This window comes from Physeter macrocephalus, chromosome 5 (assembly GCF_002837175.3).
Source record: "Physeter macrocephalus isolate SW-GA chromosome 5, ASM283717v5, whole genome shotgun sequence".
NCBI classification, from domain to species: Eukaryota; Metazoa; Chordata; class Mammalia; order Artiodactyla; family Physeteridae; genus Physeter; species Physeter macrocephalus.
Genome location: NC_041218.1, coordinates 88159058 through 88176698, shown reverse-complemented (window position 1 = coordinate 88176698; position 17641 = coordinate 88159058). Strand labels below are relative to the sequence as shown.

The window sequence follows — 17641 nt, the reverse complement described above, 5'->3', positions numbered from 1 at the left end:
AGGTAGAGAGAACGCCAATCTCGGTTCAGAGGCCCCCTTCCCTGCGGTAATTGGGCCATTTGGCCGCCAGTGCCAACCAACCGACTTTTCCGTGAGATCGGGTTTGTCAAAAAGGCGGCAATAAAAGAAGCCAGTAGGCCCGCCTCTCTACTGCTACGGGCTACGAGGAAAGTCAGTCTAAGCATAGCCGGGAGCGTCCGTGGTCCCATTGGGCCCACAGATGCCAATCAGACTTGCCAGCGCTGGGCCCCGCCTCCGCGGGGCGCCCCGCCCCTCCTCTTGCTCTCCCAGTCAGCGCGCGGAGACTGCAGGCTCCGGCGCAAAATCCTGCGGGAGAGGGGGTGGGGCGACGGCTCTGGAGGCAGCGCGCCCGCGGGTTGCTTCGTTGTGGCTCGTCAGGCTCCCGTGGCGGCGGCGGCGTTTGCCTCGGTGTCTCCCGCGCGCACTCCAGCCGCCTCCTAGCGGCGCGGCGCCCTTTCCTACGGTAAGAGCCGGCATCACCTCCGTGCTGAGGCGGGCCGCGTGGAGGTCGTTGGGTTCTGACAGAAGCGGAGGATGAAGCTGGACGAAGGAGGAGAAGAGCGGCGGGTGGGATGGAGGTGTGGGGTCTGGGGGCAACGCGTCGTCCTCCCCGCCCGTGACTTCCGCGGCAGCCGCCGGCACCTGCGCTCCGGGATACTATCATTTGGCCGGTGGCGGAGGCTCAGCCTCCCTCCTCCCGAACCCGCGCTGTCCTCGAGCCTTGATGGTGATGGGCCGAAGCCCAGCGCCGCCTCCCGCCACTCCGCCCCCTCCCAAGGCCCCTCTCCTTCGCTTCCTTCCCCTGGCGCTATGTTTGGGGCGCGTCGGGTCCTGGAGGGAGTGCGGGTCATCGGGTGGCCGAGCCGGGGTCGGCGGGGAGCGGCCAGCTAGCAGCCGGAGGACCGGGCTCGGGAGGAGGGGGCGACTCTGCGCGCGCTGGACGCCGACTGGAGGGGGTCGCTGCCCTGCTCCCACTGAGCGGGCAACAGTTTAGTTTTCTGATTCCAGCACTGACTGCGGAGCTGGCGCTGAAATCCTTGACATGGGCCTTAAAGGGATATTTCTTGTCTGGAAACAATGCCGCGGTCCATCAGCGTGCTTTACCTTTTCTTATTTTTATCTGCCTGATGTTGACAGCCAGTGTTCTGGTATTGTTCCTTCGAGTCATGGCTTTCTAACGCAACATCTCCTTGTAGAACTTCAGAGATTATTCTGTCACTCATCTGTCACCCTTTTAATTTTTAGCCCGGCAAAAAAAAAAAAAAAAAAAAAAGGACCTGCTTTGTAACAACATATACTGTCTAGGGAAGTACAGAATCTGGAACAATTTATTAATCTCTATCTACATACCAAGTAATTTTAAAATTCGTGGTGAATGTGTTAGGTATTTTGTTATTCACGCCTGCTCACTTTGTTAATGGTATAGTCTGCTTACTTTGAGATTAGTTGTTATTTATGGTACTTTGATTTTATAGCTTTTGGTTAGCTTTAGCCAACTAGGCATTTGAAGATTTTTCTTTTTTTTTGCCCTTTGAGACTGTGGCTATAGCCTTAGTGTTTGCTCTTGTTTCTAGGGATTATGTATTTTTAAAAACTTTTTTTCTCCAAAACTGGGCTTTTTCATAGATTTTTAAAATTTTAAGGGGGAATTCTGATAATTTGGAAACTAGGCACTTTAGCCTAAAGAGCCATAAAATAGCATAACAATATAAAATCCTAACTTTTTGGAGTAAGGGTTGCTAAGTTTAAGAGAAGGAAATGGGTATCCTCTGTCAGGTGTAGTGGCTTAGCCTCTAGATTGCAGACCAATATGGAGGTGTGGGGAGAATGAGCCATGTCTGAGACCAGACACAGGTGGTTCCAGGAGAGTTTTCTTGCAGGGAAATAGCCTGCCTCCCACACAGGTTAGTTGTCTACCTGCATCAGGTAGTATTAAGTTAGGTGGTAGTAAAGTAGGAAGTGTCTGTTCCAATTTTCAAACTTGCTGGTAGGGCTTGAAAATGTGGTGAGCAAATAAAATATAGTATACAATGGGAGCACTCTTGCATAGTCAAGCCTCCAAGAATAAACTTTTTTTTGAGTCCAAACTGGCACTGGACAGTTGGCCCTAAATGTCAAGTAAGAGACCTGAGCAATTTTTAAACCATAACCTTTTTGGCTAGTCCATTTCATTCAAAATTGCAGGGAAATTTTTTTTTAAGTTTTTATTGGAGTATAGTTGATTTACAGTGTTGTGTTAGTTTCAGGTATACAGGAAAGTGAATCAGTTATACATATATCCACTCTTTTTTAGATTCTTTTCCCATATAAGCCATTACAGAGTATTCAGTAGAGTTCCCTGTGGTACATAATAGGTCCTTATTAGTTATCTATTTTATATATAGTAGTGTGTATATGTCAATCCCAATCTTCCAATATACACCCCCCAGCCCCCTGGTAACCATAAGTTTGTTTTCTACATCTGTAACTCTGTTTCTCTTTTGTAGATAAGTTCATTTGTACCCTTTTTTAAGATTCCACATATAAATGATATCATGTGATATTTGTCTTTCTCTGTCTGACTTAACTTCACTAAGTACGATAATCTCTAGGTCCATCCATGTTGCTGCAGATGGCATTATTTCATTCTTTATTATGGCTGAGTAATATCAAAATTATAAGGAATTTGTATTGAAAAAGGCTACACTAGACTGAGCCGAAGAAAATTCAGGGTAGCATGTAGGAAAAGATGAGGATTGTCTATGTTACTTCATTTAATCCTTTTAATCCTAGGAGGTAGCTACTGTGATTACTGTCCTCCCATGAGTTAATGTAGGTTAACTCATGTGTTCAAGATTTCTCAGCTAATAAGTTGGTGGAGGTGGAATTCACATCTAATCAATCTGATTACAAAGCCTATATTCCAAGCTGTTGTGCTTTCCCATCACAGTAAAAATGGCGTCGTAGAGATTTGGTTGAAGGAGACTAATCAATGGAAAATAATGCTGCAAAACCATAAACTGAATATTCAGTAACACTTTGAGATCATTGTATAATAGGCACTGTTGAGTGTTGCTGGGATGTAAGGATGGAGTCACCTTCCCTGTCTTTGAGGAATATCCGTTTAGTGGGAGAGAGAGATAGTTGAACGAATAATGGTAACACAATGCAATATATACTATAAGAGAGTGCCGTAGAGTGTGTGGTTTCATGGAAAGAGAATTCAGTTAAAGTTCAGACAGACCAGCGTTTGAATTCCTGTTTTGTTTTGTGACCTTGAACATGATACCAAACCTTTTTCAACTTTAGTTTCCTTATCTGTTAAGTGGAGAGAATAATGCTTCAAAGGGGAGTAATATTATTAAACAGAATATGTACAGTATTGTCACATTGGTGAGCCCTGAATAAAGAAGAAGGAACAAATAAATGGAACAGAGTTGAGAAGGGGTTGGAGGTTTAGCAGGGAGCTATCTCTGGAACCTAAAAGTGTGACTGATAATTTTGATTAGTGGGGAGGGAAGGCATCAAACACAGAGCACACAGAACTGGAGGCAAGAGAACCGGAATATGGATTGTTGAGGGAATGGCAAGTAATTGTGGCTCTGTATAGAAAGTTTTTTTTTTTTTTTTTTTTTTTTTTTTTGTGGTGCGTGGGCCTCTCACTGTTGTGGCCTCTCCCGTTGCGGAGCACAGGCTCCGGACGCACAGGCTCAGCGGCCATGGCTCACGGGCCCAGCCGCTCCGCGGCATGTGGGATCTTCCCGGACCGGGGCACGAACCCGTGTCCCCTGCATCGGCAAGCGTACTCTCAACCACTGCGCCACCAGGGAAGCCCTAGAAAGTATTTTTAAAGGCCAAATTTAAACGATAATTGTATAGAAATGTGGCTGGTCAATTTTAGTGGTTATAAATTGCATACTTAGATACTGAAATCATAGGAATATCTCAAGAGTTTGTGCATTGTTACATTTTTATTTAATATTTACCTTTGAATACTTATTTTCCGTACTGTCAGTTAAAACTTCATTTCCAAACATGTTCAGGCAAGCAACTGTTTCATTATTTCATTGGGATACTTCATTCTAAGCTGTAAGAGAAGACTAAGGCAATTGCACCAAATTTGTGGGATGTATTTTGGGATTATTTAAAAAAGAAGAATCATCTTGGGAATTCCCTGGAGGTCCAATGGTTAGGACTCTGCGCTTCCACTGCAGGAGCCCTGGGTTCAATCCCTAGTTGAGAACTAAGATCTGCAGGATGCATGGCTCGGCCAAAAAAATAAAGATAAAGTAAGGTAAAGTAAAGAAGAAGAGTTTTAAGTGATTGATTGCCTTCCCTTAACCCCCACCCCTTACCTACTCTGTTGCCATATAGAGTCAATATTGCAAACTACCCTTTGCATATGTATACCCTTTGACTGTCTTTTCTGAACTGAAACTTGAGATGTGACTGTTGGACAGAATGTTTTAAATTAGGACTGTCCTTGAAAAATCTGAGAAAAAGTCCCATGGTTATGTCTTCCCCTCAGGTTAGCACAGAACCGTAAATACTCACATTGGATTTATTTATTTATTTATTTATAACATCTTTATTGGAGTATAATTGCTTTACAGTGTTGTGTTAGTTTCTGCTGTATAACAAAGTGAATCAGCTGTACGTGTACATATATTGCCATATCTCCTCCCTCTTGTGTCTCACTCCCACCCTCCCTATCCCACCCCTCTAGGTGGTCACAAAGCACCGAGCTGATCTCCCTGTGCTATGCAGCTGCTTCCCACTAGCTATCTATTTTACATTTGGTAGTGTGTATATGTCAGTGCTACTCTTTCACTTTGTCCAAGCTTACCCTTCCCCCTCCGCGTGTCCGCAAGTCCATTCTCTAAGTCTGCGTCTTTATTCCTATCCTGACCTTAGGTTCATCAGAACCATTTTTTTTTTTTAGATTCCATATATATCACATTGAATTTATAAATGTGGATCACTTTATAACCAGAATCATATGACTAAGTTGAAAATATTAAATGACATTTAGGAAAGCTGCATTTTTAGTCCAACTTGTTAGCTTCATGTAAATTGCTAAAATGACACAAAATAATAGAGGTTAGTTTTCAGATGAGAAAAAAAAATTGCTCCTAGAACAGGTAAGTTTAGAGGACTAGGAAAGAAAATATGCTGGACTTCATTTTGAACAGGAACTGAAGCAGGAAATGGCGGTGGCTGAACCACAACCTGATAATAATCATAACATGATTAAATTTGACATTTAATGAGAGGAAGTAAAGGCAAAAAAGTGTACTGTATGCAGCTTTCCAGTTTCAGAAACAGTAGGGGAAGGGACTATTAAAAGTGTATGTACAGAAAGTTTGAAGACATGTAGTAGGCACACGTTTGTTGCATGAATGAAAGCACCTTAGTCATACATTCAGTAAAAGGTCTCTTACAGGTAACAAAAAGCTTATGAAAGTTATGTGGCACAAGTTTTGGTGCTCTACAGACCTAGGTTCAAGTTTTAGTTCTACAGTCCACCAGTTTTCTAACTTTGGGCTCATTATGTAATCTTTTCTTATTTTTTTTTAAATTTTATTTATTTATTTTTTTTGGCTGCGTTGGGTTTTCGTTGCTGCGTGTGGGGCTACTCTTTGTTGTGGTGCTTGGGCTTCTCATTGTGGTGGCTTTTCTTGTTGAGGAGCATGGGCTCTAGGCGCATGGGCTTCAGTATTTGTGGCATGCAGGCTTCAGTAGTTCTGGCTCTTGGGCTCTAGAGGGCAAGCTCAGTAGTTGTGGCTCGCGGCCTCTAGCGCGCAGGCTCAGTAGGTGTGGTGCACGGGCTTAGTTGCTCCGCGGCATGTGGGATCTTCCCAGACCAGGGCTCGAACCCTTGTCCCCTGCATTGGCAGGTGGATTCTTAACCATTGCGCCACCAGGGAGTCCCCTCATTATGTAATCTTTTTGATGTTCAGTTTTATTTAATCATAAAATGGGGATATCTACTTTGCAAGATTTTGAAAACTAAATGAGCTAATATATGTGAAGCACTTGATTCATTGCCTGGCTTTTAAGACTTGCTCAAAAAATAAAAGGTTGCTGCAGTTGTTCAAATAAGTTGAACAGGTATACTTTTTAAAAAATACAATTCTCAAATGGCGTAAGGAAAGGCAGAAAATGGCAAACAAAGAAAACCTTAAAAGGAGGCAATGGTTGTTATATAGGTAACAGGCAGTGTTGAATAAAGAATTGAATCATTGCAGCCACATAAAACAAAAAAGGGGAAAAGATAGGGAGAGAGCTTCACGTTCTCCAATTTTTTTCTGAAGAAAGGAGGTCAGGCTCATTAAACCAAATAGAGCAAATAAATGGGGTTTTGCTGTTCTAAATGACAGTAAAAAGATCACTGAAATTGGGTCTCTTGTACTGTGAATTAAGTATATAGGGAAAGGGACTTATCTTCTCAACTCTTTTAACTACCTTCTTACTCCTCAAGTTCTTTTAACAGAGAAAAGCCATTGTGCAGTTAATTGTACAGTTATAGAGAAGGCTTTAATTGCAAGTAATCCTGGTAGATAGAGCAGCTTAATTTACACAGATTCCCTAAATGTTGATTCTATGTATTATCACATTGCCTACCAATCTACCTTTTGGTCACTGAATGTCTAAATGTACCATATGTTGAAAAATTAAACATATCTTCTTTTTCTCCTCTTGTATTCCCTGTTCTAATGAATGGTTCTTCTGATGTTCAAGCCAAGAATCATGGAACATCCTTACTCTTTTACTCCCCATACCTTTCATGTCCAATCCATCACTGCATCTAGTTATTCTCTCTACTAATTATCTATCTTTTAATCATGCCCTATCCCAACACCTACCCCAAGTTAAAATAAAAATTCTCATTGCCCACAACTAGAGAAAGCCCGCGTGCAGCAACAAAGACCCAATGCAGCCAAAGAAAAAAATAAATAAATTTAAAAAATGCTCATTGCCACTGACTTATTTCATGCCCTCATCATTTCATTATTGTCACTAGTCTCTTTACTTTTTTTTTTCTGGCCGCGTAGCATATGGGATCTTAGTTCTCCCACCAGGGATGGAATGTGGGCCCCCTGCAGTGGAAGCATAGAGTCTTAACCACTGGACCTGCAGGGAAGTCCCTGGTCTCTTTACTTTTAATTTAGCCTCGTACTAACCAGTTCTCTACACAGCTTCCTTCCAGAATGATTTTGTTGAAATACTAACATAACCATATCAAACTTCTATATCCGTAGTGCCTGCACATGATAGTTAATAAATACTTGATCTCTCCATGTATCTTAAACTTAAGACAGTATTAAATGACTTGCATACTTATGCCTGGAGTTTTCTTTATGGGAAAGATTTTAACTACAAATTCAATTTCATTAATAGACAAAGGGCTTTTTATTTATTTCTTTTTGAGTGAGCATCTATCATTTGTATCTTTCAAGGAATTTGTCAATTTAATCTAAGTTGTTAAATTCATGGACATAAAATTGTTCATAATATTCCTTTATTATCTTTTTAATATCTGTAAGATTTGTAGCAATGTCCCCTTTCTCATTCCTGACTGTAAATTTGTGTGTTTTCTCATTTTTTTCCTGTTCAGTCTGACTAGAAGTTTGTCTGTTTTATTGATGTTCTCAAAGAACCAGGTTTTGGTTTTCTTTATTGATTTTGTGTTCTCAATTTCAGTGATTTCTATTCTTTATTATTTCCATTTTGCTATTTACTTTGCATTTTATTTGTTCTTGATTTGCTAGAATCTTAAAATGTAAACTTAATTTGTTAATTTATTGTCTTCTAGTATAAATGTTTCATGCTATAAAATTCCCTTCTAAATAGTGCTTTGGTGGCATCTCACAAGTGTTGATATGTCATGTTGTCATTTTTGTTCAGTTGAAAAATCCTTGCTGATTTTGTGATTTCTTTGTTGACCCTATTGGTTATTTAAAGGTATGTATACAAGTCTTCCAATATTTGGGGATTTTTCAGATGTTGATTTCTGATTTAATTTCACTGTGGTCAGAGAACATACATTGTGTGATTTGAATCGTTTTGAATTTATTGAGACTTTTTTTATGGCCCAGAATATAGTCTCTCTTGGTAAATGATTCATGTGCACTTGAAAAGAATGTTGGGTGGAGTGTTCTATAAATGTCAGATCAAGTTGATTGGTAGAGTTTTTCCTATTTCTCTATCCTTACATATTTTGTCTGCTTGTTCTCTCAATTTTTAAAAATAATTTTATTTATTTATTTATTTATGACTGTGTCAGGTCTGAGTCGTGGCACGTGGGATCTTCGTTGCAGCAGGCAGGCTTCTCTCTAGTTGTGGTGTGTTCCAGACCGTGTGGGCTCAGTAGTTGCGGTGCACAGGCTCTGTAGTTGTGGCTCACAGGCTCCAGGGCATGTGGGCTCTGTAGTTGCAACATGCAGGCTCAGTAGTTGCAGCGCATGGGCTTAGTTGCCTTAGTTGTGGCATGTGGGATCTTAGTTCCCGGACCAGGGATCTAACCAGCATCCCCTGCATTGGAAGACGGATTCTTAGGTGCTGGGCCACCAGGGAAGTCCCTGTTCTCTCAGTTTTTGAGAGAAGGGTGTTGAAATCTCTGACATAACTGTGGACTTGCCAAATTCTCCTTGCAGTTTGATCAGTTTGGCTTCATATATTTTGAAGTTCTGTTACTAGACACATGCATATTTAGGATTGTTATCATCTTTTGATGAATTGGATCTCTTTTATCATTGTGAAATGGCCCTCTTGTAATATGCTTTTCTCTGAAGTCTGCTTTATCAGTATTGCCACTCCAGCTTTCTTTTGATTAGTGTTAGTGTGATATATCTTTTTACATTTTTTAACTTTTTATCTATTTGTGTGTTTGTATTTAAAGCAGATTTCTGGTATATAGCATATAGTTTGTCCTTTTTTTTTTTTTTAATCCAGCGTCCTAATCTCTGCCTTTTAATATAGACCATTTACATTTAATATGATTATTGATTTTGATGGGTTTAAATCTGCCATCTTGCTATGTGTTTATTTGTCCCATCTGTTCTTTGTTCCTTTTTTCTTTGTCTTCTTTTGTATTATTGGAGTATTTTTTTTATGACTGTCTTCTTTATTGGAGTATTAATTATCTATAGCTCTTTTTTTTTTTTTTTTTTTTTTTTTTTTTTTTTTTACTGCCTGTCTGTAGTGGCTGTATACATCTTTAGCTTATCACATCTACTTTGGGTAAAACACAGCTTCTTATATCATATAAGAACCTTGTAACAGTATACTTCCATATTCCCTTCTCAGCCTTTGTGCTATTGTCATACATTTTGGTTTTACATATGTTATAAATTCCACAATATAGTCCTACTTTTTAATTTTTTTTAATTTTTAAAATTTTTTTTTAATTTTTATTGTTTTTTGGTATGCGGACCTCTCACTGCTGTGGCCTCTCCCGTTGCGGAGCACAGGCTCTGGGCGCGCAGGCTCAGCGGCCACGGCTCACGGGCCCAGCCACTCCGCGGCATGTGGGATCTTCCCGGACCGGGGCACGAACCCGTGTCCCCTGCATCGGCAGGCGGACTCTCAACCACTGCGCCACCAGGGAAGGCCAGTAATATAGACCATTTACATTTAATATGATTATTGATTTTGATGGGTTTAAATCTGCCATCTTGCTATGTGTTTATTTGTCCCATCTGTTCTTTGTTCCTTTTTTCTTTGTCTTCTTTTGTATTATTGGAGTATTTTTTTTATGACTGTCTTCTTTATTGGAGTATTAATTATCTATAGCTCTTTTTTTTTTTTTTTTTTTTTTTTTTTTTTTTTTTTACTGCCTGTCTGTAGTGGCTGTATACATCTTTAGCTTATCACATCTACTTTGGGTAAAACACAGCTTCTTATATCATATAAGAACCTTGTAACAGTATACTTCCATATTCCCTTCTCAGCCTTTGTGCTATTGTCATACATTTTGGTTTTACATATGTTATAAATTCCACAATATAGTCCTACTTTTTAATTTTTTTTAATTTTTAAAATTTTTTTTTAATTTTTATTGTTTTTTGGTATGCGGACCTCTCACTGCTGTGGCCTCTCCCGTTGCGGAGCACAGGCTCTGGGCGCGCAGGCTCAGCGGCCACGGCTCACGGGCCCAGCCACTCCGCGGCATGTGGGATCTTCCCGGACCGGGGCACGAACCCGTGTCCCCTGCATCGGCAGGCGGACTCTCAACCACTGCGCCACCAGGGAAGGCCAGTCCTACTTTTTTAGCTTTAAATGGTCATTTGTCTTTCAAAGGGATTAATAATTTTTTTTTTTTTTTTTTAGAAAAAACGCTCTTAAATTTACCCACGTATTTACCATTTTCAAGGCTCTTCATTCCTTTGGAATTCTTTTTTCCTCTGGTATCATTTTCCTTCTTCCTGAAAGACTTCCTTTAGTATTTATTGTAATGCTGTACTACTGATGAAATTTTATCAGCTTTTGTATGTGTGAAAAAAAATGTATATATTTTATATTTTTTACATTGAACACTTCAGGAAAGAAAATAATTACGTGATGATTCAAATGCATGAATGATTCAAATTCAAAATGCAATCCCTGGATTCAATAAATATCCTTTATAATTATACCCGATCAATATTACAAATGTATGTAGGCACTAAGTCAGCTAACAAAATAAGTAAAATAACTATATAAAGTATAAATCTCAGGACTGGGGAACATGCATGATCAGTTAAGTCACTTTGCCACTGTAGGTTCTTTTTAAAAAACATGATTCACATTTGCTTCAATCACATACACATTCATTGCAGGTGTTTCCCCCGCACCCCACCCCGACCACACTGCATGGTATGTGGAATCTTAGTTCCCTGACCAGGGATTGAACCTGTGCCCCCTGCACTGGAAGCACAGAGTCTTAACCACTGGACCACCAGGGAAGTCCTGCAAGTGTTAAATTAGATCGTTGATGCTAACAACTTAAAACTATGATCTTAAAAGAAAATTCAGTTTAATACAAAGAAACTCAGGGAGAAAATCTCAGGACCCTTGATCAGAAGTTTTGATGCCTGTCATACTACTCTGGTGTATACAAAGGTTCAAGTAAGGCTGAGAAAGAAGAATTGTTTCCTTTTCCCTTTGAAGACATGATCCAAGAAATAGAGGAATTTGCACATTCTACAGCAACTAGCTATCCATCCATACACTGCCAATAAAGGACTCCTTACGTTAGTAGCTAACCACGTTTTAAAAGCCTTGGCCAATGTTACAGAAACAGAACATTTAGAGTAATATTTACGAATACAAGCATAATTGTTTTTTTGCCTTCTCTAAATAATAATCTTTGAAATGCTAAAAGTGAGTTCCAGCTGTGTTTCTTTTCTGGTGTGGGGAGCTGCAGGTGCACATGGGATGGTCTGCTGATTTACCTTCTCAAAGTATTCTTTGGAAACAGTCGGATGGGGCTTGATTGTAGGAGAATCTGGTGTCCAGCTGGCTGGGCAGACTTCTCCTTGGGTTTCCACAAACTGAAATGCCTTCACCAAGCGGAGGGTCTCTTCCATGCTTCAGCCCACTGGGAGATCATTGACGCTCAAATGCCTGATGACTCGTTGGGGTCAATTATGAAGAGACGTCGTAGTGCAAGGCCAGGACCTGCTAACAGCACACCATAGTCTCAGGAAATCTGTTTAGTCAAATCTGACAAGAGCGTGATTTGCATGTGGCCCAAACCGCCATTCTTCCTTGGTGTGTTTATCCAGGCCAGGTGGGTGAAGTGGGAATCCACTGACACTGTAACGATTTCACAGTTCATATCGTGAAATTCATTGGCTTTGTCACTGAAAGCAATAATTTCTGTAGGACACACAAAGGTGAAATCCAAAGGATAGAAGAAGAGCTCTAAATATTTCCCCTTAAAGTCATCAAGGCTTATTTCTTTGAACTCTCCATTGACAACAGCTGTACCCTTAAAATAGGGCGCATGCTGGGTGACGGCAGGGGCATGGTATGAGGAACTGGTGCTAAAGGCGAATTTTGCTTGACCAGAACCAGACACAATGCATTTATCAAGCACGTTCTTCGAGAAGCAGCAGGCCTAAGGGCTGCAGCAGAAATGCCCCAAGGAATGGCACTCACGTGTTGGACAAGCGAAATCCAGAGCAACCTTTCTGCCATGGCCGCCATCTTCAGGGTGCCTGGGACCCGCAGGGCAGATGGAGAAGCAGAGAGCTGAAAAAATATTTGTTATTTATTTATTTATTTATTTGCGGTACTTGGGCCTCTCACTGTTGTGGCCTCTCCCGTTGCGGAGCACAGGCTCCGGATGCACAGGCTCAGCGGCCATGGCTCACGGGCCCAGCCGCTCCGCGGCATGTGGGATATTCCCAGACCGGGGCACGAACCCGTGTGCCCTGCATCGGCAGGCGGACTCTCAACCACTGTGCCACCAGGGAAGCCCCTGAAAGTATATTTTTTGACTTTATTTATTTTTGTGTGTGTGTGGTACGCGGGCCTCCCACTGTTGTGGCCTCTCCTGTTGTGGAGCACAGGCTCCGGACGCACAGGCTCAGTGGCCGTGGCTCACGGGCCTAGCCGCTCCGTGGCATTTGGGATCTTCCCGGACCGGGGCACGAACCTGCGTCCCCTGCATTGGCAGGCAGACTCGCAACCACTGTGCCACCAGGGAAGCCCTTGACTTTATTTTTGAAATATATTTTTGCTGGGTATAGAATTTTAGATTGACAATTTTTTTCTTTCAGGACTTTAATGATACTGCACCACTGTCTTCTCATTGCATTTTTCCAATATGAAATCTACTGTTATCCTTATTTCTTTATATTGCAAGTGGTTTTTTTTTCCCCCACTTGCTGCTTTTTAAGATGATCTCTTTACCATGGTTTTAAGCACTTTTATTATGATGTGCCTGCAATGTGTTTTATGTTTCTTATGCTTGGGGTTTGTTGAGCTTCTTGGTTTGTAGATTTACCATTTTCATCAGATGTAGAAAAAATTTGTCCATTATTTCTTCAAATAGTTTTTCTGTGTTTCTTCATGCCTCTCATTCTGGTACTCCAGTTACACATATATTATGCCACTTGATATTGTCCCACAGCTAACTGATGCTCTGTTCATTTTTTAAAAATCTTTTTTTCACTGCTTGTTTCAACTTGGATAATGTCTCCTGCTCTGTCCTCAAGATTAGTAATCTTTTCTTCTTTTCAGTTTCTGATCTGCTGTTATCTCATCCAGTGTATTTTTCTTATTAGACATTTTAATTTTCATTTCTGTAAGTTTGATTTGAATTTTGTCTGTATCTTACATATTTCTCCTTTACATGTTCAATCTTTCTTCTGTCTTTTAAAAAAAAAATTTATTTATCTGGTTGCGCCCGGTCTTGGTTGTGGCAGGCAGGCTCCTTAGTTGCAGCTTGCTGGCTTCTTAGTTGCAGCACATGGGCTTCTTAGTTGTGGCATGCAAACTCTTAGTTGTGGCATGTATGTGGGATCTAGTTCCCTGACCAAGGATTGAACCTGGGCCCCCTGCATTGGGAGCATGGAGTCTTATCCACTGTGCCACCAGGGAAGTCCCTCTTCTCCTTTCTTGAATACAGTTGACCTTTGAATGATGTAGGTGTTAGGGGTGCTGACCGTTCACACAGCCGAAAATCTGTGTATAACTTTATAGTTGGCCCTCCACATCCACGGTTCAGCATCTGCAGATTCAACCAATCATAGATCATGTAGTACTGTAGTATGTTTTTATTTTTTAAAGAATCTGTGTATAAGTGGAACTGCGCAGTTCAGACTGTTGTTCAAGGGTCACCTGTATATGTAGAGTCTATACTAGCTGAGTTTTCAAAAAATTGTGGTAAAAAATACATAACATCAAATTTACCATCTTAATAATTTTTTAAGTATATAGTTCAGTAGTGTTAATTACATTAATATTGTTGTGAAATAGCTCTCCAGAACTTCTTCATCTTGCAAATCTGAAACTCTGTATCTGTTCAACAACTACTCTTTACTCCTTCCCCCATTCCCTGGAAGACATTCTTCTGTTTTCTGTCTCTGACTTCAACTATGCTAGGTACCTCAGATAAATGGAATAATACTGCTTTGGTCTTTTTGTGACTGGCTTATTTCACTTAGTGTAATATCCTGAAGATTCATCCATGTTGTGGCATGTGGTAGGATTTCCTTTAAGGCTGAATAATATTCTGTTGTATAATTTTCTTTATTTATTCCCCCATTGGTGGACATGTGGGTTACTTTAATCTCTTTGCTATTGTGAATAGTGCTTCTGTGAACATGGGTATGCAGATATGTCTTCAGGACCATGCTTTCAGTTCTTTTGGGTATATACCCAGAAGTGAGATTGCTGGATCATATGGTAGTTCTATTTTCAATTTTTTGAGAAACTTCCATACTATTTTCTGTAGTGATTGCACCACTACACCATTGCACTAACAATGCACAAGGGTTCCAGTTTTTTCACATAATTGTTAACACTCGTTATTTTCTGTTTTGTTGATAGTAGCCATCATAATGGGTATAAAGTGATATCTCATTATGGTTTTAATTTGCATTTCCCTAATGATTAGCGATGTTGAGCATCTTTTCATGTGCTTGCCGGCCATTTGTATATCATCTTTGAAGAAATGTCTATTCAGGTCATTTGCCCATTTTTAAATTGAGGTATTTGATATTTTGTTGTTAAGTTGTAGTTCTTTATATATTCTGGATATTAACCCCTTATCACATACGTAGTTTGCAAATATTTTCTCCCATTCCATAGGTTACCTTTTCACTCTGTTGATTGTATCCTTTGATGCACAAAAGTTTTTAAGTTTGATTTAGTCCCTTTTGTGTATTTTTGCTTTTATTTTCTGTGCTTTAGGTGTCACAACCAAATAAATCACTACCAAGTACAATGTCATGAAGTTTAACCCTACATTTTCTCCTATGAGTTTTATAGTTTTAGGTTTTACTCTTAGGTCTTTAATCCACTTTGAGTTAATTTTTGTATGTGGTATAAGATAAGGGTCCACCTTCATTCTTTTGCATGTAGATATCCATTTTTCTGCACACAAATTGTTGAAGAGACTGTCCTTTCCCCATTGAGTGGGGTCTTAGCGTTCTTGTCAAAGATTATTTGACCATATATGCAAGGGTTTATTTCTGGATTCTGTTCTGTCCCATTGGTCTATTTGTCCTTATGCCAGTACTGTGCTGTTTTGATTACCATAGCTTTGTAATATGTTTTGAAATCAGAAAGTGTGACTCCTCCAATTTGTTGTTGTTTTACAAAATTATTTTGGCTACCTGGGGTCCCTCAAGATTCCATATGAATTTCAGGATGAATTTTTCTGTTTCTTCAAAAAATGCCATTGGAATTTTGATAGAGATTGCATTGAATCTGTAGATTGCTTTGGGTATGTACATCTTAATAATATTGTCTTCCAGTCATGAACATGGGTTTCTTTCCATTTGTGTGTGTGTGCACGCATGTGTGTGAATGTATACATATACATACATATACATACACATAAGGTGTATGTACACATGCACAGTATTTTGTATATAATAGCTGTTTTAATCATAGCACTTTTGTCATTTCTGGGTTTGCTTCTTGTAACTGATTTTTCTCCTTATTATGGGTCATATTTTCCTTTTTCTTTGCATGCCTGCTAAGTTTTGTTTGGATGCCAGACATTGTGAATTTTGTTGTTTGGAGCTGTCTTTTCTTTGTATTCTTATAAATATTTTGAGCTTTGTTTTGGGACACAGTTATGTTACTTAGAAACAGTTCTTCAAGGCATGCTTTTAAAGCTTTGTTAGATGAGTCCTGAGCATCCTTTAGTACAAGGCTAATTTAGCCTTATTACTGGGGCACTGCCCTTCTCAGTATTCTAGCTATTGCCCATTATTACAGGATTTCTCCACTCTGGCTGTGAACTCTTACCATCCCTGTGTGAACTTTGGTAATTGTTATGCCTGCTCCTTTCTGGTGGTTCTATTCCTGGCTTTAGGTAGTTTCTCTTCATAAGTGTGCTGATCAACAATAATCAGCTGAAGACTCAGTGGGAATCCTCTGCAAAGCTCCAGAGCTCTTTTTGTGCTCTTCTCTCCTCTCTGGTACTTTGCCCTGAGAACTCTAGTTGTTTTGGTGTGCTTGAGCGCTCAAATCTGTCCTCTCAACTTGGGGAGACTGTCAGGCTCTGGTTTTCCCCTGCTAGCACTGTGTCCTGGAAGCTCTACAGGCAGTACTATTAGGAAATAATAGGGCTCACTTTTTTGTTTCCTTTTTCAAAGATTATTGTCTTGCACAGCCTGTTGTCCAATGTCTGAAAAGATTTCACATATTTTGTCCTTTTTTTTTTTTAGTTTTAAAGGTGGGAGGGGGAATTCCCTGACGGTCCAGTGGTGAGGACTCTGTGCTTCCACTGCGGAGGGCTGGGTTCGATCCCTGGTGGGGGAACTAAGATCCTGCAAGATGCATGGTACAGCCAAAAAAAAAAAAAAAAAAAAAAGGTGGGAGGATTAATCTGGTCCCTGATACTCCATCGTGGCTAGAAGTGGAAACCCCTCTTCATTAAATTTTAAAGTAATACTTTAAATGCATAAAGTACCATTTTTAGTATTATTTTAATTAAAACTCATGATTTTAGAGTGTATTAGCTTTGGATAGCAAGAACCAAAGTGTACCGTATGTTTTGACTGGATAAACGTGTTTATGTTCAGCTTCCTCAGCATTCCTGTTGCACTTGAAACAAATGTAGGAATGTATGGTGAGTCAAAAGGAAAGCAACTAATTGCATTTTCTTCTTTTTAAAACCCAGTTCTCATTGACAAAAAATGTGAGAGAGTGAAAAACATGGCTATATTATTACTAGGGCAAATTAATGAGAAGTAAGTATTAATATTTCTTTAAAGGTGTAATAATTCAGATTTTATCATCACTGGAAAATATTTGCCACAAAGACTAAAAATACTGCTGTGGTCCAAAAATACCTTTTATATTTTGAGAGGTCAGTGTGACTTAACTTTGGAAATAATAGGTATTAAAGGTTGTTAAAAATCTCTGTAGAGGAAATGGAGTTAAGATGTTAGAAGAGTATGTCTAAAAATGTCTCCTCATTGATCATAGGCAACTGAAATGGCCTTTTTCTTTTGATGGAGGTGAATTATGTAAATTGGTAAAATCAAAACATAGAGTCAGTTTTCTTTTGTCTACCCTGTGCATCTCTTTCACTGCAGCCACACTACATGAGAAAATAAACTTAATTATAAAAGGAAGGCTTTATGTGTATTAAGTTGATAGTGTGTGTGTAGAAAATTAACATGAGAAAGGAGGAATTTTAAAACTGAATTAAAAATTACTATAGTTATTTTCTTCTTTTTTTTATTTTGACATAATTTGACTTTGAAAAGTTACAAGAATTGGGCTTCCCTGGTGGCGCAGTGGTTGAGAGTCCGTCTGCCGATGCAGGGGACACGGGTTCATGCCCCGGTCCGGGAGGATCCCACATGCCGCGGGGCGGCTGGGCCCGTGAGCCTTGGCCGCCGAGCCTGCGCGTCCGGAGCCTGTGCTCCGCGACGGGAGAGGCCACAGCAGTGAGAGGCCCGCGTACCAC

General features: G+C 40.2%; 1 protein-coding gene and 1 pseudogene across 5 annotated transcripts in view; one reads left to right on the top strand and one right to left on the bottom strand.

Moving 5' to 3' along the window:
• Positions 1 to 328: 328 nt before the first annotated feature.
• The window catches only part of PHTF2 (putative homeodomain transcription factor 2), a 154067-nt gene continuing 136754 nt past the window's right edge, over positions 329 to 17641 (top strand). For all 5 annotated transcript variants that reach the window (XM_055085057.1, XM_028490146.2, XM_055085058.1 and 2 more), the window contains exon 1: positions 329 to 484. The gene's annotated coding sequence lies outside the window, so the exon portion shown is untranslated. The remainder of the gene's footprint in view (positions 485 to 17641) is intronic.
• LOC102982835 (thioredoxin-dependent peroxide reductase, mitochondrial-like) lies at positions 11088 to 12243 on the bottom strand (annotated as a pseudogene).